Source organism: Desmodus rotundus, chromosome 1, assembly GCF_022682495.2.
Source record: "Desmodus rotundus isolate HL8 chromosome 1, HLdesRot8A.1, whole genome shotgun sequence".
In the NCBI taxonomy this organism is placed as follows: domain Eukaryota; kingdom Metazoa; phylum Chordata; class Mammalia; order Chiroptera; family Phyllostomidae; genus Desmodus; species Desmodus rotundus.
The window spans coordinates 9212453-9234155 of NC_071387.1; the positions used below are offsets into that span (position 1 = coordinate 9212453).

General features: G+C 38.3%; 1 protein-coding gene across 5 annotated transcripts in view; it reads left to right on the forward strand.

Annotated features, from left to right (window-relative positions):
• DENND1A (DENN domain containing 1A) overlaps nt 1–21703 on the forward strand; it is a 492157-nt gene that overhangs the window by 160038 nt on the left and 310416 nt on the right. The gene's annotated exons all lie outside the window — the stretch shown is intronic.

Below are 21703 nucleotides of genomic sequence, written 5' to 3' on the forward strand. Positions count from 1 at the left end.
TAAGGAGTGTTCTGAGGTGGGAGGATGTGTGGAAATCGGATTTTGGAGCCGCTGGCTCTGTGGGCTCCTGCTGGGCGCCTCCTGAGGGGGAAGTAAAGGCATCCACACACTCTCCTCTCCATCTGCCTCAGTTAAGTAGGTGTCAGAGGGGCCTGCCTCCTGTCTCTCTCTGCTCATGTGGAGCAGCCCAGGGCAGGACAGCGGGGAGGCGCCCCTGACAAAACCCGGGTCCCCAGTCTTAGGCTTCAGCCTGGGGATAAAAGGCCAGACCCTCTATGAATTCCAGAAAGAGTAGTTCTCTGTGTATTAGTCTCTGTACTTTCTTCTTCTCACCAAAAAAAGACACTCCCCCTCCACCCTTCAAGCACAGATACCCTCGCACCACAGGGGGAAGAAAGCTGACTTTTGGAGTGCCGTGCCTTTGCTCAGTAACTCTCAGTCCAGACTGCTACTTTTGTGTTTCTCTACACAAATAATATTATTTTTTTAATCAGCTAAGTTAACTCTGTTCTTACTGAGCATAGCATCTGTAATGGGGGCACTAGAGGGCAAGTGTTGGAATGGCCTTAGGCAGGAAGCCCAGCCAGGGTGCTTGATGAGATGAAATGTGCACAGCTGTTCCCAAACGTGCTGTGGTAGCCCAGGCCCAAGATTGCCGGCCCAAGGATTGACCTGGTATAAGTGATTATTTACCTTTTGATAACAAAACCAACAAAAGTAGTGTTGGTCTTTTTTTGTTTTTCTTTTTAAAGAAAAATTTCCATTTTTGCCTAATTTTATATTTCAGCCTTGGCCAGGACACTGCATATTTATGTGTTATTTTAGAGGAGATGAGGGTTTAAACCAAGTTCTTAAAGTTTTGCAGAAAGGTGTTTTTCCCCAAATGTTTTGAGTTATGGTGTTTTTTCCTTTCAAAGCTGGTGTGTGTATATGTGTGTGAGGGGAGTGGGAGGATGCCTCTGAACTGGCACTCATAGTCACACAACTTCTGGGAGTAGAAAACTTTATTTAAAAATTTAAATTACCTGGCTGGTGTGGCTCAGTGGATAGAGTGCCGGCCTGCAAAGCAAGGGGTCACTGGTTTGATTCCTAGTCAGGGCACAGGCCTGGGTTGTGGGCCAGGTCCTCAGGATGGGGCACATGAGAGGCAACCACACATTGATGTTTCTCTCCCTCTCTTTCTCCCTTCCTTCCCCTTGCTCCAAAAAATAGATAAAATCTTTAAAAAAATTTAAATTAAAAAATTGCTTTCCTCTGATTCTAGTATTCGACTTTGTGTGTCTATATGGAGCATAATGGACTTCATGTTTGTGAGAAGGCTGTTGAGTAGCCCTCATGCTGTAGTCATTTAGAATGAAAAATAGCAGCAGTTGGTGTGTTTTCTATCTGTTGTACTAGCTTGGAACTGTGGAAAAAATTTGGTGGGTTAATTCATTCATTTATTTGTCAGCCCTTTATTAGGTGCCTATTAGCTTGTCCCTGCCCTTAAGGAGTTCCCAAGACTAGCTGGGGAGATGGATGATCACACTGCAGTATGCTATATATGTAATACATAGAACGGTCTCATAGTATAGTGTCTTCTCACTACTGATACTCTGGCGCCAGAGAGCAGTGGCTGGTGATAAAGAGTGCTATATGAATTCTGGGATATGCACTTCAAGGGTATTTACCATTGGAGGTGGAAGTCTCACCCTATCCCATCCAGCTCGTGCACATGTAATGGACATTCACTTTCCCTGTGCTTGGGTTAGGAGTGCTGCTGGGGTGAGACATGAGTGGAAGGGTCTTCTGTAACCCTAGATGATTGGATTGCATTGGAGAGTGGAGAGTCTTCCAAGAGAACACCAGCACGATTTGGGTCTGGTTGACATTATTAGCATTGTCATCTTTTGCTGCTTGGTCTCCGTGTCTTTTTTCAGATGCTTTCCCTTTAGTTAACCTGAGCTTCGAGATCCAGTCACCATTCTGTTCAAGTCTGTTCATAAGCCACCTCTACCCTTGCTTTCCATTTATTTTCATGAGCGGTGTACCTCCCAGTGATGGTGTCTTTACACATATAGCTTCCACTGATCCTAGCTTCTTAGGCTCCCTTCTTCCCTGTTCTCCCAAGCTCATGTGCTTCCTGGTACATGAGGAAGCACAGTGGCCTTCCTGCCTTCACACATTTACCCATGTCCCAGACTTGGCATAGGCGCCCTGAGCAGCCTTCTCCAGGCAGAGGTAATCATCTCCTCCTCTGGGGGCACCCAGATGCTGTGCATACTTCAGTTATACACTCATAAGCCTTGATTACCCTTTGTCTTTTTCCTGTTGGACAGTTAACTTTTTAGGGATAAAGATTCTGTGTTAAGCAACTTTGTATCTCCAGCCCTTAGCTAATGGTTGACCAAGGTAATGTGTGTGTGGCTTTCAGAGACAGGGGAGATGCATTCCATTTGAATGGAAGAACAGGGCACTGAAGGCTCTGAGTTAGAGGACAGTCCTCACAGGACACTAGCTGAGAGAGAAAATATGAAATAAAGTTATTTGCAGAAGCATGGTTCATATTATCAAACTCATTTTATATTAATTATAAGAAGTGAACCTTTGAATCTCACAGTGATGATCAAGTGTTAAGTGCCAGACCTTGTGTCCAGAAAGGACTAGACCATCAGTATTATAAAATTTAAACTTAATTTCACAATGAAAGGTTTTTAGATATTCTTTATGCATTCACTTATTAGGTTCATTGTTTGGGGCATTGTCTGTTCCTCTCACTAGAATGTAAGCTCCATGAAGGTTGGAAATTTTTATCTCTTTTGTTCACAGATACACCCAAAGTGTATTAAAAAATGTAGTTGTACTAGAGTATGAACAAGTCTCATTAACACAAATACCATGGTACATAAAGTCAAATACATATTTCCTCCCATGGTTAATTAGTTTTTTCCATTAAGGTATTTTACTTTTCCTTGACATTCATCATAATATTATTTAACCAGTTGCTGGATGGTACTTAATACTAGATTAAAAACACCAACCAGGAGAGCAATAGCATGGGGTAAGTCAGTTCTTCATTATAAACCCAGGAATGTGAGTATTTTAGAATTTCCAGATAGCACTGTGTGCATCAAATGTGGTATAAGCATTTACCTCTGAAATAGTTCAACTATAAAACAAAGTGACCTAAAAACAAATTTTTTTCATTTTTTTATTGTTCAGTTACAGTTGTCCCCATTTCCCCCCCCCCCCATTACTCTCCCCTGCCCTACCTACTTCCCCACACCTTCCACTTTCAATCCTCCCCTCCCATTGTCTTTGCCCATGGGTCCTTTCTACATTTTGTGTGGCTTCTGATTTGCCTAAATGACATATACCCATCAAAAGCATAAGAGTTCGACAATATCACTATGTTGTTTGGTGTAGGTGGGGTGGGACAATGTATTATGGGAGAGATGCCTAATAATAATAATAATAATAGTAGCAGTAGTAGTAATATATTTCTGTACTCTTTATAAAGGAATTTTTAAAATATTTGTGTTCTACAACTTTTCCTTTTGTATACAGATCTTATTTAAGCCCTTAAGAAAGTTTGAGTCACTGTCTTTATACCCAACTAGAATTGTTCAGAAACTGGAATACATTTTGGAAAATAACTTGTTTTTTCAAGATGGTATCTAAAATTTTTGTTTTAACATTTAAAATTTTTATGCAATGAGTAAGTATCTTAGAATCTATATATATCAGGAATGAGCAGTGCATAACACTTGGTCTTTGGCCTTTATTTACCTCAAGGTCACTTAAAATAGGAACGAAGATCTAGCCCTGGCTCCCTATATGATGAGAACCTTTCAGGTGTTACGTTCACCCAAGATTTTGATGAGCTGAACTTTCTGAATTTGGTATGACAAACTGAAAACAATATATACTTTTTGTCCTTTACCAAGTTTAAAATTGAACATGCTTCTGGGCACACTGTTCCCAGGCCACCTCTGATTTTGATACCCACCTCCCATTTCACTTCTAGCCTTAAGATCTTAGGAGCCACTCAATCTTTGGGAAGGGACTATGTAAACAGTTAATTAAAATATAATGGGGTAAGTGCTATTTGACAAAATATGTATATGCAAGGGTCTGTGGGGTCACAGATTAGGCAGTGTCCATCTCTGGCTTAGAGAATCAGGGAAGTGTTGCTGATGGTTTCCAGTTAAACTGGGTCTTACAGGATGAGGTGAGGAGGGGGCTTGCCTGGAGGAGAACAGCAGGAAAGCTGTTGAGGTGGTAAGAACTGGTGTGCACAGGTCCAGAGAAATGAAACGTAGGGCACGATGAAAGGATGATGAGAATTTGATGAGAGGGTAGTAGCAAGAGATGATGTGATAAAAAGCCTTGCAGCCAGACTGTGAAAGACATGCTCAAGACTTTGGATTTCTCCCAAAGCCAACGGAGTGCCATCAGATGGTTTGGAGCAGACATCAGAAATGTCGATGTTTGTTAGACCAAGGGTAAACTGGCTTTTTGTGTGTGAAGTTGCTGTTAACATAGGCTTGGCATTTTCTGGTTATTGTTAGAAGAGGTGATGCACATCACTCTGGAAGTAGCACCTTGATTTAGATTGGATTTTTTTTTTAAAGATTTATTTATTTTTAGACAAACGGGAAAGGAGGGAGAAATAGAGGGAAAGAGACTTCAATGTGTGGTTGCCTCTCTAGCACCCCCCCTACTGAGGACCTGGCCTGCAACCCAGGCATGAGCCCTGACTGGGAATCGAACCTATGACCCTCTGGTTCACAGGCTGACACTCAATCCACTGAGCCACACCAGCTAGGGTAGATTGGAATTTTTAAGCTTCAACTTTAGTTTTTTGTTTGTTTCTTTTTATTTATTTATGTTTGTTTGTTTTTAAACTATCACTTAATGAAATATGTTCCTGGGTCCTTTTGGGGAGTTACTGTCCTTTCCATGTAAGCTGGCACACAGGCTTGTGTTTAAGCATTAATTGTGTTAAGTAGGAACCATCTTCTGCAACACTTTCTAACTTAATGGCAGGAAGAACTATTGCATCTTTTTTCATCAACATTGTCCTCATTTCTACTATAAACACAGAAAAGCTCAGTTCTCAATGAGAAAAAGAAGCTAGAAGTAATAAAAGAGTCTGGTTTTTAAAATTTTGGCTTCTCTCTTTAGCCGTTCCAATATTTTTAAAACACATAGAGTTCAGGAGAAAAATCAAAGGACTCTTTCCTTAGGCAGGTGTGGTGGCAGAAGCCCTTTTGGATTGTGTGTTATCTGCTTTGGTTTAAAATAAGTGTATGGGGGATGGGGAAGGCAGTTGGGAAGGAAGGCTGTGGGGACAGCTCCCAGATTTTTACCTCGAAAGCAGGTGCTGCTGAAATATTCCAGAAACAGATGGATCTCCTATCCTTGTTTTAAGCTATTTATAGTTGTCTTGCCTGAGGGTACCCTGTTATACAAAAATTCACAGCCTCATGTTTGAGGGCAGTTTGGGCATCAAAGCTGGGGCTCCTTTGGGAGAAATCAGCCTTTCTTTCCAGTGCCTTAAATGCCATTTGTGAAACCTGGATCATTCATACTATTTAACAGAAGACTTCCCTCTGCTTTTCCAGTGTTTCCATCTCTCTGAAGCTGTTTGATTTCTTTTTAATTCCTCCCCTTAAAAGTACAGCGGGTACAATGTTATTTTCTGGATAGTCAGCTGGAAGAAGGCCTGATTGCTGTGGCAGATTATAATTCCACCCATTGTGGGTCCTGGCACATGGCTTCTGTTGGAAGCCAACCCATGGGATAAGGCCTGTGGAGACTCTGGTTTACTAGGCCCAGGGCCCTTTCTGAGATTCTCAGTTTTCTGAAAGACTTGCATGGTTGGGGAGGTTGGGGGGATGCTCATCAGAAACATCACTTTGTGGGAGGTTAGAACGTTTTTCCCTTAATTAAAAAAAAATGAAGTGGTTGGGGTATGTTGCCTGTTTTATTGTCACACAGATGCCTTCATGCTTAGAAACATATAATCCTCTGGGGAACCACAGCTCAACAACAGTAACAGGCTATACTGTTTAAAGAAAATCACCTTTGAAGACAAGAAAGGGAAATGGAACTGCCTTTGCTGTCCTGGCGGCCTGCTAGTTGAGGGCTGGGAAGCTGGACATTGGGAAGGCAGGTGTGTCTTCTGCACCAGCAGCCAGCCACAGAGCTGCCCACAGCAAGAAGTAGTTTCATGTCTCCCCCTGGTCCTTCCCTCAAGCAGCCTGAGCTCAAGGTCATGGGTATTTGAAACTTCATGACTTTGGCTAAAATTTTCGTTTTGAGACAGAATGAGTTGGACATTACAAGAAGACATGGTATTTTCTCCCTTTGTTAGGAAAGCAGAGCACTCCTTTGTCTTAACGCTCATGAAGCTTACTGTATTTTTCGGGCTATAAGACATACCAGACCATAAGACTTCCTGCAGTGGCGACCTGCTCCTGTCTCCTGTGACACCGCTCCACTGCTGTCCCCGCCCCCCCCCCCCCCCAGCAAGCCAGGTAAGCTACATTCAGACTATAAGACGCACCCCTATTTTCCTCCCAAATCGGGGGTGCGTCTTATAGTCTGAAAAATACAGTACTTAGTACAGGGCAACAAAGTGAAAGCACCCTAGGAAAGCATCCAGGAGTACACTTTTGATTTGGTTCTTGTTTTCCCCATACCTCACTCATCTTCTTACCTCTAGTAACTGCTGTTGATGGCTAATATTGTTCTACCATTTTGTAGATGGATAGACTAAGCCAGGACAGCTCACTACAGAGGATGTGGAAGGGAAGGGGGGAATTAGCATTTATTTAATATGCCAAGTGGTTTACATAATTCTCCTTTATTTTTATTACAACCTTATGACATTATCTCCATTGTAGAGATAAAGGGGTTGACACTGAAAGACACAGTGACTTTCCCAAGATCTTACCAGGAGGAACTGAAGAATTTGGTTTGGAGCCCCAGAAAGTCCAACCCAAAGCTCATACTCTCAACTGCTTTGGGCTTACTTCCAGTAACTTCCTTTTGGCTTTGATTCACAAATTCAGATTTTATTTTCTTGGCACCAAAGCACCATTTACAAGTCTCAAAAGTTTGTTCATCTCTCCATATATACATTTAGTTAAAAGAGCTGTGATGGGTAGTTTGCCATTGCACAGTGATCTCAGATGTGTGCTGTAAGCGCTCATAGAATAATATACCTCAGCCTACCCTCATTTTATAAATGATGAAAATGGGGCCTGCAGAAGGAAGGCTTTTATCCTAAGTTCTTTAGCTGGTTAATAGCAGTCTTCTGACCCCCTAGTCTACAATTTTGTCCAGGATATGGCAATGATCCTACCAACTCTGGAGAATAAGCCCAAGACCACCTGGAACTAAGGTTTTTCAAGACTCAGTAACCTCCTTTCAGCATCATGGAGTCACGTCCCCTTTTGGCCAGTGTCACTGCAGTTTATGTGAACAATCCAGCCGTATGATTACAGAGTAAAGAAAAATGATCAGTTTTGTTCACATCTGATGCAGGTTGTATTTGAATGGAAAACCAGTAAAACTGGGCCTGCCTTGTGAAAGAAAGAGTCCTAAGAATTCCAAATGAGGGACCTTTTTTGGGAAATGGAAAAATATTCATTCTGCAGGAGAGGCCAGTTGGTGCCTCTTGGTTGAGTTTGAGTGTCAACAGTTTTCCTTGGACCTCTCTGCAAGCAAACCACTTTCCTTACAATAGTGACAGCCAGCAGAAGGACTTATTTGAGCCTTATCTCTGCTTTTCACTGGGAAGCAGGTAGAAAGGAAAATAACTCAGTATGCTTCACACCTAAAATTGCCCTTTGGATCTGAGCTACACTCTTATTTTATGAGCAAGATAGATTTGTGAATACAAAAAGGAGTCTGTGTTTAGGTTGTCTGGCCCTTCCAGTGCTCAGTTTTAGAAGTAGTTGGAAGCCTAACATTTGTCTCTCATCGGGAGAGGCTCCAGAAGACTGAGGTGATAGTGTCCTTCTTTACATCAAACAGAAAAATCATTATGCCATCTGAAGTTTGAAAAGCCCATAGTTCTAACAGTCATGAGCCACTTATTTTTCAGAAGCTAATTTTTGAGATTATGAAAATATATTTCCTCACCAGAGGAATTTAGAAAACTTCAGAAGACTCGGAAAAGCAGTCTCTCATCCCTGGACTCTGGTCATGACTAGGGGTGTTTCCTTCCCTGAAGTGGGGTCCTGCTGTAGGTGTGGTTTTGTGTCTAGCTTTTCCTCTTATTATATTGTAAGCATCTGTGTATATCATTAAACATTCTTTCCTGAGGATGTTAAGTTTTAATTGTGTAATGTATTTGTGTGGGACTGATTTATGAGGGAAGAAGCTCTTAGTGATCTGAAAAATTATTTCTTGTTAAGACTTCTGTTTTTTAAAAAAATGCATTTGTTGTATTGAATTTGTTGTTCAGCTAATTACTTTGGTATTTTTGTTTGGTTAAAAAAAAAACCCAACTGCTTTTTATCTTACATGTGATTGCCCAATTCTTGACAATGAATAGTTATTAACTTTGGAAAGCATTGAACATGAAAATATGGAAATAGTCTCAAAAGTCATAGTTAAATCAAGTGGTAAACAATGTACTTAGTTTACTTTTTCCTTTCCATATTTCACTTTGTACATTTACGTCTTCAAAGTAAGTAATCCTTTTTATTAGCATGAGTTGTATTGGAAATTGCAAAAAATGTAGCATAAAGGGAATACTTTTAAAGCTAGATAGCAATATACATTTTGATTCTTGAATATATTACATTCTGAATTACAACAGATTAATCATACCTTACAACTTTGTGTAGACATTTAAGACATTTTTTAACGTAGATAAAAGATAAAATTAAATTCTGTATTATAGTATGCAGTGGAAACTGAATAGGTTTTTATTTCGCATTCATGGGGCTTGAAAGAACCAGAAATCTTCAGCAAAACCATGGGCAATTGTTGTTTTAACTCAATTCACAAGTGTTAGATTGCCCCCATGGAGATCTTTAATCCCTTATCTATAATACAAAGCAATATTTATTGTGAAATTAATTCTGAGAGGCATCATTTATGGTTTCTAATCCATTCTATTTCAGGTCTTTGAAGTAAAGTGGGTGGAGCTTTGTATGTGGGGTTAATTGTCCCATTGTTCATTTATTCAGTCTTGGTATTTTAACTAGCTCTTTATGTGTATTAATGAGCCCAAAATGCAGCAGAAAATGCTTGGCTCTAAAAAACTTGACATCTTAAAAAACTTACTTAAAAGTGTGGTGGAAAAAGAAGTTGGGTGAAATTCAGTGGCCTGTATGTAGTTTTTTGCTTGAGCTCTTAATGACTGGTTTCCTTTTTTTTAAAAAAAACTCTAGTCCCATAGAAAAACAAGATGTTTTGGGGGGGAATAAAAAAGAAAAAGCCACTGCAAACAAAAACAACTCCATCTTAAGTAAAGAGGCTCTAAAGAAAGTATAATTGATAGTGTCCAGCTTTCTGATGAACTAGGATTTTTACTGTCAACTCTGTAAACAATAGTAATTTTGGATGCCAATTTTAGAGAAATTTATGTTTGTACTTTTTTTATTAGTATATGAAAATATACTGAATATTGGGCCTCCTCATTAAATAAAGGTAAACATTGTTTCCTCACCACTGGAAATAGTACTTGTTTTTATATCTTTTTTTACTCTTTATTAAAAGTCCCTAGGGATTATAATTCTATAGATCTTTTTATTTGAACAGGTAGTTTAACTTTCATGTAGTGGGAGTCCCTGAACTTGTACTTTCCTCAGATTCAGTACTTGTGTTGTGATGGAAAGAACATTGGTGCTATATTTGATTGTTTTAAATCTTCTTAAAATTGGATTTAGATTACTGTTTCATTTGTTCATCATTCTTCTTTGTCTCAGTACTTCAATGGTGAACTGAGGATAATACTAATTCAGAATATTGTTGTAAAAATGAAGTAAAACAGTGAGTGGTTGATGAAGTTCTTTGTATATTGTATCTACTGTGTAAATGCTTAATTATAATCCTGTGCCTTCCTCTTGTAAATCATGAAATATAACCTGCAAACAGAAAAGTACATTAAGTTTAATTATATATACATATAAGTCTATATATATTTATATATGTGCACATACATATACACAGAAGTACACACAAATAATTATGTAGCAAATACCCATGTAATAACCATGTAAGTTATGAAATCTCTGCCCTAGTATAATTTTTCACTTATGTATGTATCTCTAAATAATATGGTATAGTTTTTCTGGTTTTGAATTCTGCATTTGTTGAATTATTCATTTTGGAATTGTTATTTTGTCCTCTTTTGCTGAACTTTTGGACTTTATCCATGCTGTTGCTTATAATTGTAGTTTGTTTTCTTTGAAGTATAGAGTTCCATATTGGGTGACCATGTTTCCGTTCGTTCATGCATTCAGCTGTAGGTGGCCATCTGGGCTATTCCCAGTTTATGACTTGTATGAACTTACTTGAATGGGTATCTGGTGCACATAGGCACTAAGTTCTTTAGTGTATTAACCTGGGAACTTGGATAGCTATGTATAGGGGACATACATCTTCAACTTTATTAGGTAATGCCAAATTGTTTTCTAAAGCAGCAACTGTGCCATTTTACCATCTGCCGGCTGTGGGTGAGCATCCCTGTGATCCCGCACTGTTGCTGTTACTACTTGCTTCTTGAAGAAGGCATGCAGCCTGCTCTTCTCCCTTCTCACAGCTTGTGAGATCTATGTATTGTCCTTCTTTACTTCCCCAAAGATTAGTCTGGCTTCATTGTGTGAAGTGGCATTGCGAGGGAAAGAGACAGTCCCTGGGGCTGGGAGAGTACAGTTGACTGGCCTTGAAAGTGAGATGAGCTCTGCAGTGACATGGCGTAAAGAACATGGTCCGGAATCAGAGCAGGGCTTGACCCTAGTCCTGCTGGTGTGGAAGTATGCTTCTGGGTGCCCTGTTTACCCTCTTTGAGCCTTAATTTTCTCATATCTGCTGCTTTGGGAGGACGAGAGTAATACAGGCAAAGGATCATGGTAGGGAAGTCACTGGCACTTCATAGCATTACACAGTGCAGGAGCTGTGAGTAGAAGGCAAGACCGATTGTAATATATCCATGCCATTGTCCTAGCTGTGATTTGTGTGGGGGTTTGATAACCAAGTCTGCATAAGGCTGGTCATATCGGCTTGAAGATGATGTTTGGTGGCCCTGAGGTAGGTACTTGCACTCTGTTGGTCAGGGTGTAAAGTGGCTCAACATTCCTGGAAAACAATTGGCAATATATCTTCAAAACCCTTAAAATTATTCCCACTTTAGAGAATCTGTTTTAAGGAAAACTCATATGTATAGATACATAGATGAAGATGCTTAGTATGTTGGATGAAAAATTAGAAATAATTTATGAAAAGGGATACTAAATTTAATTAGATACCATGTAGACATTAAAATTATATTTTTGCTGATTATTTAGTGACATGAAGAACGTCTTGGACAATGTTATGCAGAAAACCCAAAAAGTTTTATATACAATATCTCTATTTTTTAAGGAATTCATAAAAAAAAAAACCCTGGATGATTGGTTACCAAAGTATTAATAATGAGAAAAGTTAGGTAGTGGGGTCCTGAGTGTATTTCATTTTCTTCTTTGTATGTCTGTAATGCTGTAGTTCTTCCTTTAATTTTATCCTGTCAAGTTCAATCCCAATATTCACTGCACCACAGTTTACATATTCTTTAGTTTGGAAAAATTGTAACTACCTTCAAACAGCACATCATTGCAAATAGAGATGCCACAAGTGGTAGTGCTTTAACTACCAAAGTGATGACACCGTCTAGGGTGTGTGGTCTCCCCCTAAATTTGTGGAATGGACTTGAGCTCTGGAATCAGACTTAGGTTGAAATTTTGATTCTGCCACTTACTAGCTATAGGACTCTAAGCAAGATAAGTCACCTTTCTGAGCCCCAGTGTCCTCTTTTATAAAATAGAAAATACTTCCCATGATTAAGTAAAATTTTTGGTGCAATCCAAAGTAATTATTCCCATGTTGCCTTGTAAGATTTAAAAATACCATCAGTTAATAAATGTACCATTGGTGTAAAAACAGCTTTTTAGGGGGGAAAGGCTTTATTAAAATATCAGATTGATAACAAGAAGCACCTTAATTTCAGAAACTTTTAAAATAAAGAGTTTGTCTTAATTGAGAAATGATTGTATTAGTGTTAATTTCACAGTGGGATATTTAGCATCTGTCTTACAGATTTTCACTGTTCCCCACTCACCTAATTGAAACTTAAAATTTTCTCAGAAATTTCTATCTTACTTGTGAAAGGACTAGGAACCCATTCCCAATGCTGCCTCAAACCTGCTTTTTATGGCTTCAGGATCTCTGTCATAACCCGTTTTATGTTTTCACAAACTGAGCCCCTGGGGAGCTGTCTGCACTTTTCAGTGTGATCCAGCTGAATTCCTTCCCTTCCCCACTCGAGCCCTTTGATTTGCCAGGTTTTTGTTCATCTACCCTAAGGATGGGCTGAGATTTCTAAGTACAGCCTCTCTGGTGGTGCAAAGTGAGAATTGTTTTTAATTGAGCAGAAACATGTGGAAAGATCAGGAATATCTCAAGGGATTACAGAAAAATTCCAAATTTGTACTACTTACAGCTTGTGTTTAGAACAGGGTCTGCTGGGAATAAATGTTAGTTAGTGTGGCCTGTGACCTTAAAAACTGTTGACATGGACTTCAGCCAGAAACTAGCCACAGACCTCCTTTGTTAAACTCATTCATAGCTCCTTGAAAACTCTAGTCAGTGAAAGTTGCCAGCTCCAATCCAAGCACAGCAACCCCCTCCCCACCCCACCAGCTTTGGAAACAGAGGACGCCCCTTAACCAGCAAGGCTTCTTTAATAGGACTACATGGCCTTAAACGCAATTGGAATTGACAACTTCCTGGCTTGGGTTTGCCAACTGGCAGGGCTGTGGGGCCGAGGGGACAAACAGCGTTGGGGCACTGTGCACTTGTGTTTGTGTATGTGCAGAGGAGACTGAACTCCAGAGCACTGCGATAGCCCTTCAACTCCCAGAGCAGCACTCTGGCCTGAATCAGACATGTCTTCCGAGGGTTGCTGGCTGGGAGAGACAATTAACTCTCAATGTAAGGAGAAGAGAAAGTAATTGCCATTTCTGTTTGTTGGTGATGATCCTGGCCTTTCCCTTCTTCCCTCAAAACCCTTGATTAATCTTTTCACTGCTGGTGTGTTGCTGAAATTTAGAATAAGAACTAGCAACTCTGATGGGAACTATTGGGGGTTTTGTTTGTTTGTTTGTTTGTTTTAATGGATGGTACTCAGCACCCACCCACTCTGGAGCTTTACTCCACAAAGCTGAAGGGGGAGCCAGGGTCTCTCTTCATTTTATGTATTGGGGGAATTTAGGCATGAGGAGGTTATGCAGTCTCATTTCTCCTGCTCTCATTCAAAATGAGTCATAAGAAAGGGCCCTAAATGATTTGCTGCCTTTGCAGAGCAGCGTAGTAACTGAGACTAGAAACTACTATTTTCCCTGGTTCTTGTCTTTAATTCAAAGGCTATATTATCTGAATTTAAAGAATATTTTGGGAAAGGAAGAAGTTAATCTGACTACAAACAGGAAGTGGGTATTCTCACAAAGTTTGTTTTAATAGTTTTAATACTGTAACATGGTGGTGGTGTGTAGGGAAGCTTAGTTATAGGTTGTCATCCTGAAAGGTACAATATCAGTCTGTATTTCTTTACACTTAACCATTTGTTAAACTTTTGTTGTTGGAACACAATATTTATTTCCAGTTATACTATTGAAATTGTTATTTTTAACATAAACATTTTAGAAAACTTATCACTTCTAAAGCTGCTGAGGCTTGGCATGATTTCAACCAGGCATGTGTGAGGAGGAAAAAGGAGAGTCACATTGGCCTAGGAATCAGTGGCAGATAGGTCTAGGAATATGGAAACTATGGAAAGAGAAATTATATAATTTCCTGGAGACTTTACAAGAACTGAGCTGTAATTAAGGGAGAGCAACATAAGAGTACCTCATCTGTGGTAGGTGCTCTGTAAGTATTTGTTGAATGAATATGATTGGTGAAATAAATTATTTCCCAATCCCAATATTTGTCTGTTTACACACAGTCAATTAATTTCCCTTTCTCAACCCCCTTAGAGAATTTACTCCTCCAGCAGAAGGTACATGGTGCCCTCATGTTTAATTACCTAAAGTTCTAAAAGCAAATCTTTTAGATATAGTCAGAACTAGATTCAAGTTCTGACTTATTAACCATGTAATAAATCACATCACTTGGCTTTTCTGATCTTTACTTCACACATCTGTAAAATGAAGGTGAGACCCACTTTGTAAGTTGTTAACATACAGGTAAAAATGTAATATAAAACACCTAATTTAGGAGTCAGCAACAAGAATTTTTTTCCCCAGAAAGTACTTACTGTTTTCATCATGTGCTCTTTCCCTCTATCATGAGAGAAGGTCTTGTAAACTTGCTGCCTCTACGACTCTCCCTGCTCTTTCAGGGAGTGTAGTTACTCTGCAGACCAGCTAAGAGGGATTGAAGTCTCAGACTCTAAACAGAAAGTCTTGAATAGCCTATGGAAATTATTTAATGATTGTTTTCTATACCAGTGCACTGTACTGAGATTAGATTAGATTGTTAGAAAATATATTTAGCTACATAAGTAGTGACTAAGAAAGCTGTATTCTATTTTTGCTTGTTTTTCTGACAACTAGGAAGATGATAGTAATCTCAGAACATTAAATAGTACAGAAAATTATGGAGAATTCCTCGAACTTGTGTTAAGAGTTCCCTTTCACACAGGATTTCACTGCAAGTGTTTCCATACTTAAACACACTTAAAGTTTGTTTTACATGAATCAATTCTAAAATTTGAGGTGATGAATCGTTTGGTTTCATAACTTCTATGTTTATTATGCATCTCACCCTTCGTGTTTTATATGAATAGCAAATCATAGAAGCGCCATTTCTGTCTCCTATGTAACTGGGAGATTATAAGAATGTGCTCTGGACCAGGTAGAGGAGAGTGAAAAACTCTGGTGTGTAGAGGAGGGAAGATCATTTGTCAGATTTTATTTTATTGGAATATTTTTTCCTAAGAGTTCACAAGATGAGAGTATGTCATCTCTTCTCTAAAGATTTGCCCCCTAATGCTACCTCATTTTCTAAACTTTCATTAACAGCTCTTTGCAGCTGAAGCAAATATTTTAGATCTTTCTTGTACTCTCCTCCGGCTGGGAGTGTCTTTCACACATCAAAGGCAGATAGGAGCCTCTCATTAAAAGATAGTATGAGTTCATCATCTCAGAAGAGTGGGACCTGGAACCCGAGATAACTTTCAGCTACAAGTCATATCTAACTCAGACTGAGATTTTTCCGTGGGTTACCACATTTCTCAATTTGCTACTCCAAGATGCTTTAAAGTCTACTTTCTCCCTTAGTTTTATTGTATCTGAAGATTATCTTTATTCAGAGTAGGAAATTAGTTGTAGAGCTTGGGAAAGATAAATGCTTTAAAATGTATTTTTAATAAGAAAATAAGGATTCCTGAAGCTTAGGAAGAAAGCCCACATTTGCTTGTTATTTTCTCTCCCTCCTCTCCTTACTCCCTTAACTGCACTTCCTGCTCCAGTGTCTACAAGGTAATTATTTGAAACTTCTAAGTCAGCTCTGAAAACTCCACAAATCCTTCTTTTCCTACCTTTTGCTAATAAAGAGCAATACAGAAATCAAAGCAGTTGAACAGATTTCTTGAGATTATGGAGGACATCTGGTTATATTCTTCAGATTTTATTTTTGAAAACATTTCTAGATTGGTTGAAAGCGGGAATGTTACAGTCTAGGTAAAAGCCACACTAAATGTTTTTAGCTTCTCTTTTATGTGTCTGTGCACAAGCATACACGTGAATGTGTTATAAGAAAGTAGTACAGGTTCCATCATTTGAGTAGTTGCCACAGCAAATCCACATTAAGTCTTTTCCATGGTATTTACTTTCCTTACTTTGGTCAATTTCAAGCTCTATGTAGTATTTGCTAACCAAAGGTGAAGGTTGTCCCCCCATAAATATTAGAATCGCCTGCCAGCCAAATCCCAGGCAACCCAGTGAATTACTCTCTTTGATAGTAGAAAAGTCTGGTTGAAGTTGATCTGAATGGCATTTAACTATAAAATAATAGCCTTAACAAAGTTGCTGGTGTTCTTCAAATGGTTTCTGTACCAGTAGCCAATTCTTTTGGCACTTTAGAATATGAAGCTTGTTCCATTGATAATTTGGATTGCAAGTTTTCAGGGCACTGCATAGCCAATGAATAATGAGAGGGAAGAGAAAAGTACATAAGTGCATTGAAAATGCATGAAGTAAAAATAAAAAATGAGCAAGCAAACAAAAACAACCCCCCCACACCCACGTGCATGCACACACGCACACACATGCACACACACATATGCACAAACCCAGAAGCTGTTGACTCGGCAGTTTTTCATTCTTTATGGCTCTAGGGACAGGTTTAAATTGGGAAAAATTTTTTATTCTCTTGTGCTGTGTTGAACAGGAAGGCTGTGTTTGATGTAATCTGGCCCAGATGTCAGCAATGTGCAGTGTTGTGATGATTATTTATCTTCAGGTTTTTGCTTTGTAGAAGGAGAATCAGCAAACAATCATTTAGGGTGGTAAGTTATGACTGTTTTTGAGGTCCTGTGAGTGTAACAAACAAACATATAAATTAGTTTAAATATGTTTTAGATTTAATTTCATTTTAGCTATTAAGCTTAAAATCCTCTTTAACAAATACTGGTTACGAGTCCCCTGGTAGATGTTAATATGGTCAGTGCCTTACATTCTGGATATCATTCTTCTTATTTCAATTTCTTGTTCTTAGGAGGCTTCCTCAACTAAGTGTTAAACTGGTGGGCTCTTTTAATGACCTTTGGAAGTATTTTCTCACATGAGTTTCCCAGACGGATATTTGTGGAGTTTTGTTTTGTTTTACTTGTTTGTTTGTTTATGGTTATATAAGCGCATAAATTGTAAATGACAAAACTTCAATGACTGCAAAGGCAGTCCATTTCTGTACTTGGAATTCAGGTGTATTTGTTTTGTGAGTATTTGTGTGTTTATTTATTGTTTCCTTTCTATTGAATTTTTTGGTCTGACACCAGTTAATATTATTATACAGATTTCAGGTACACAATTCTATAACATATAATCTGAACACTGTATTGTGTGTTCCCCACCCCACATCAAGTCTCTGTCCATAAGAGTATTGTTTTCAAAGAGTATTGTTTTACAAGAGTATTGTTTGTCACTTCCCAAAGTGACTAGAAGGAAGGCAATAATAAAGATCAAAGCAGGAGTAAGTGAAGTAGAGTAAAAAAAATAATGATACAAAAGATCAATGAATTTGAAAGCTGGTTATTTAAAAAGATAAACAAGATTGACAAACCCTTAACCAGACTCATCAAGAAAAAAGGAGAAAGGACCCAAATAAATAAAATCAGAAATGTAAGAGGAGAAGTTACAACTGACACCAAAGAAATACAAAGGATTGTAAGAAAATATTATGAACAACTATATGCCAACAAACTGGACAACCTGGAGGAAATGGATAAATTCCTAGAAACATGCAATCTTCCAAAACTAAATCAGGAAGAATCAGAGAGTTTGAGAGACAGATTATACCTAGTGAAATTGAAGCAGTAATCAAAAACCTGAACAAACAAAAGCCCTGGACTGGATGGCTTCACAGGTGAATTTTACCAAACATTCTGAGAAGAACTGACACCTCTCCTTCTCAAACTATTTCATAAAATTCAAGAGGAGGGAAGGCTCCCAAACTCTTCTTATGAGGCCAGCATTATCCTAATTCCAAAACCAGATGAAGACACTGCAAAGAAAGAAAATTATAGACTGATATCCCTGATAAACATAGATGCTACAATCCTCAACAAAATATTAAACTGAATACAGCAGTGCATCAAAAAGATCATACACCATGATCAAGCAGGATTTATTCCAGGAATGCTAGGTTGGTGCAACATTTGCAAATCAATAAATGTGATTCACCACATAAACATAATGAAGGATAAAAACCCCATAATCATCTGTAGATGCAGAAAAAGCATTTGATAAAATCCAGCACCCATTTATGATAAAAACTCTCAGCAAAGTGGGAATAGAGAGAACATACCTAAACATAATAAAGGCCATATATGACAAACCCACTGCCAGCATTGTACTCAATGGGCAAAAACTATAATCATTCCCCTTAAGATTGGGAACAAGACAAAGATGTCCACTTTCACCTCTCTTTTTCAACATGGTGCTGGAAGTCCTAGCCACAGTGATCAGTCACGAAGAAGAAATAAAAGACATCCGTATTTGGAAAGGAAGTAGTAAAACTGTCTTTATTCACGAACGATAAACTGTCATTATTGGCAGGTGACATGATAGTGTACATAGAGAACCCCAAAGATTCCACAAAGAAACTACTAGAACTGATAAATGAATTCAGCAAAGCAGCAGGATGCAAAATTAATATTCAGAAATGAGTTGCATTTTTATATGCCAATAACAAACTAACAGAAAGGGAAATCAAGAAAACAATCCCATTTACAATCACTTCAAAAAGAATAAAATACCTAGGAATAAACCTAACCAAGGATGTAAAAAGCCTGTACTCAGAAAATTATAAGACACTGAAGAAACTGAAGAAGATACAAATAAGTGGAAGCATATACCATGTTCATGGATAGGAAGACTTAATATCATTAAAATGTCTGTACTACCCAAAGCAATATATAGATTAATGAAATTCCTATCAAGATTTGAATTACATATTTCACAGAGCTAGAACAAATATTTCAAAAATTTATGTGGAGCCACAAAAGGCCCTGCATAGCAACAGCAATCCTGAGAAAGAAGAACAAAGTTGGAGGAATCATACTACTTCATATAAAACTATAATATAAGGCCATAGTAATCAAAACAGCATGGTATTGGCATAAAAACACACATAGATCAATGGAACAGAATAGAGCACCCAGAAATAGAGCCACACCTTTATAGTCAATATTTGACAGAGGAAGCAAGCACATACAATGGGCTAAAGACAGTTTATTCAATAAATGGTGTTGGAAAAATTGGACAGATATGTGCAGAAAAATGAAACTGGACCACCTTCTTACACTACACACAAGAGTAAATTCAAAATGGATCAAAGACTTAAGTGTTATACCTGAAACCATAAAAATCCTAGAAGAAACATAGGCAGCAAAATTTGGGACATTGCTCATAGCAATTTTTTTATTGGATATATTTCCCCAGGCAAGGGAAACAAAAGAAAAAAATAAACGGAATTACAGCAAACTAAAATATTTTTGAACAGCAAAGCAAACCATCAACAAAATAAAAAGACAACCCACAGAATGGGAGAACATATTCACCGAAACATCTGATAAGGAGTTAATATCCAAGATTTATAAAGTGCTTACCAAACTCAACACCAAAGAAACAACCCAATTAAAAAATGGGCAAAGGACCTGAATAGCCACTTACCCAGGATGACATGAAAATGGTCAATAGACATATGAAGAGATGCTCAATGTCACTAATCATCAGAGAAATGTAAATTAAAACCAAAATGAGATACCATCTCACACCTGTCAGAATGGCTATCATCAATACATTAGCAGACAATAAGTGCTGGTGAGGATGTGGAGAAAGGGGAACCTTTTTGCACTGTTGGTGGGAATGCAGACTAGTGCAGCCACACTGAAAAGCAGTAGGGAGAAACCTAAAAAAATTAAAAATGGATCTGCCTTTTGACCCAGCAATCCCACTTCTTGGAATATATCTGAAGGAACCCAAAATACTAGTTTGAAAGAACATAATCACCCCTCTGTTCAATTGCCAAGATATGGAAGCAGCCCAAGTGCCTATCAGTAGATGAGTGGATAAAACAACTATGGGACATTTACACAGTGGAATACTACTTGGCCACAAAAAAGAACATTTTACCCTTTGCGACAGTATGGATAGACCTGGAGAACATTATGCTAAGTGAAATAAGCCAGTCAGAGAAACACAAATACCATATGTTTTCACTCATATGTGGAATCTAATGAACAAACTGAACTAAGAAGGAAAATGGGGACAGATTCATACATGGAGAACAGGGTGACAGCTCCTGTGTAGGGGGGAGGTTAGAGTTGGAGGAGTTGAGCGAAAAGAAAAAAGGACTCGTGGTCATGGACAACAGGGTGGAAATTGCTGGGGGGAGGGGGGATATAAGGGAAATAAATGGTAATGGAAATACGATAACGATTTTTATAAAAGGATACGAGTTTCTCATGATTCATATCAATCCATTGTCTGCCCCCTTTGAAGTGCTGCTGATGGCTGTTAAGTACCCTGAAGAGCATCAAGTTTGAACTTCCTTTTTTAAAAAAAATAGGATTTTATTTTTTTATTTTCAGAGAGAGGGGAAGGGAGGGAGAAGGAGAGGGAGAAAAACATCAAGGTGAGAGGGAAAGATTGATCAGTTGCCTCTCATATGCACCCCAACTGGGGACCGAACCCACAACCCAGCTATGTACCCTGACTGGGAATAGAACCAGTGACCTTTCACTTTGTGGGCAGATGCCTAAGCAAGTGCACCACACTGGTTAGGGCTGAACTTTCTTCTTGGAGATGGGACAAGGAGAGTCCTATTTTCGTGTAATAATATTTTTAAAGGTCAAGGTATACATACAAAAATCTTTGCTTCTTTTGTTTTTTCCAAACACACATGGGTTTTTTAAGTAAATTTAATTCGAACTACTCAATTATAAGTGAGCTGCCCTTTTCGGATTTCAATTTAAGGTTAAATTAAAAGATTTTAAAATGTTTTCCATATTAGATGCCAACAGTAGTTCTAACCTACTGCAGTAATAATTCTAATCGAGGCAGGGTTAACTACTGTACTCCCTTAGCTCACCTCATTGGCTTTAATGACATTTTTGCTTATCTTAAAAGTGTTGACTAAATTACATTGGCATTCTATAATTTTAAGATCAATGACCTAACAGCACCAATAGTTAATTAAGGCAGTTTTCATTGACAGCGGTGTAGTATATAGGAAAGATTAGTTTTAGGACCTGGGGTCGAGTTGTGTATATACCATGAATAGTCCAGGTGAAATTGGATGTGCTGCCTGACCTGTATCAGCCTTATCTCTAAAATGAGGAAGTGGGACTGGACAGATAGTTGTCACTATCCCTTCAGATTAAAATTGTGGATTTTAAATTTTTAAATTTTTTTATTCAAATCATCTTATTTAATTCCAGTGAGCTTATTAAGGCTTTATTGCTATAATTCATGTTTTTCAGATGATTCTTTCCTTATTCCCATGAATGTGTTTGAGGTGCATGATCAGAGGGATTATAGAAGTTTTGGTGCAGTCTTGTTAATGCATAGCAGTATTTAAATTTTTTTAAGTTGCAGTTGACTTTTAGCATTTTTGTCACATACATTTATTTATTTATTTATTTATTTATTTATTTATTTATTTATTTATCAATCATTGTTTTCCATTACCATTTACTCCCCTTATGCCCCCCTCTCCCCCA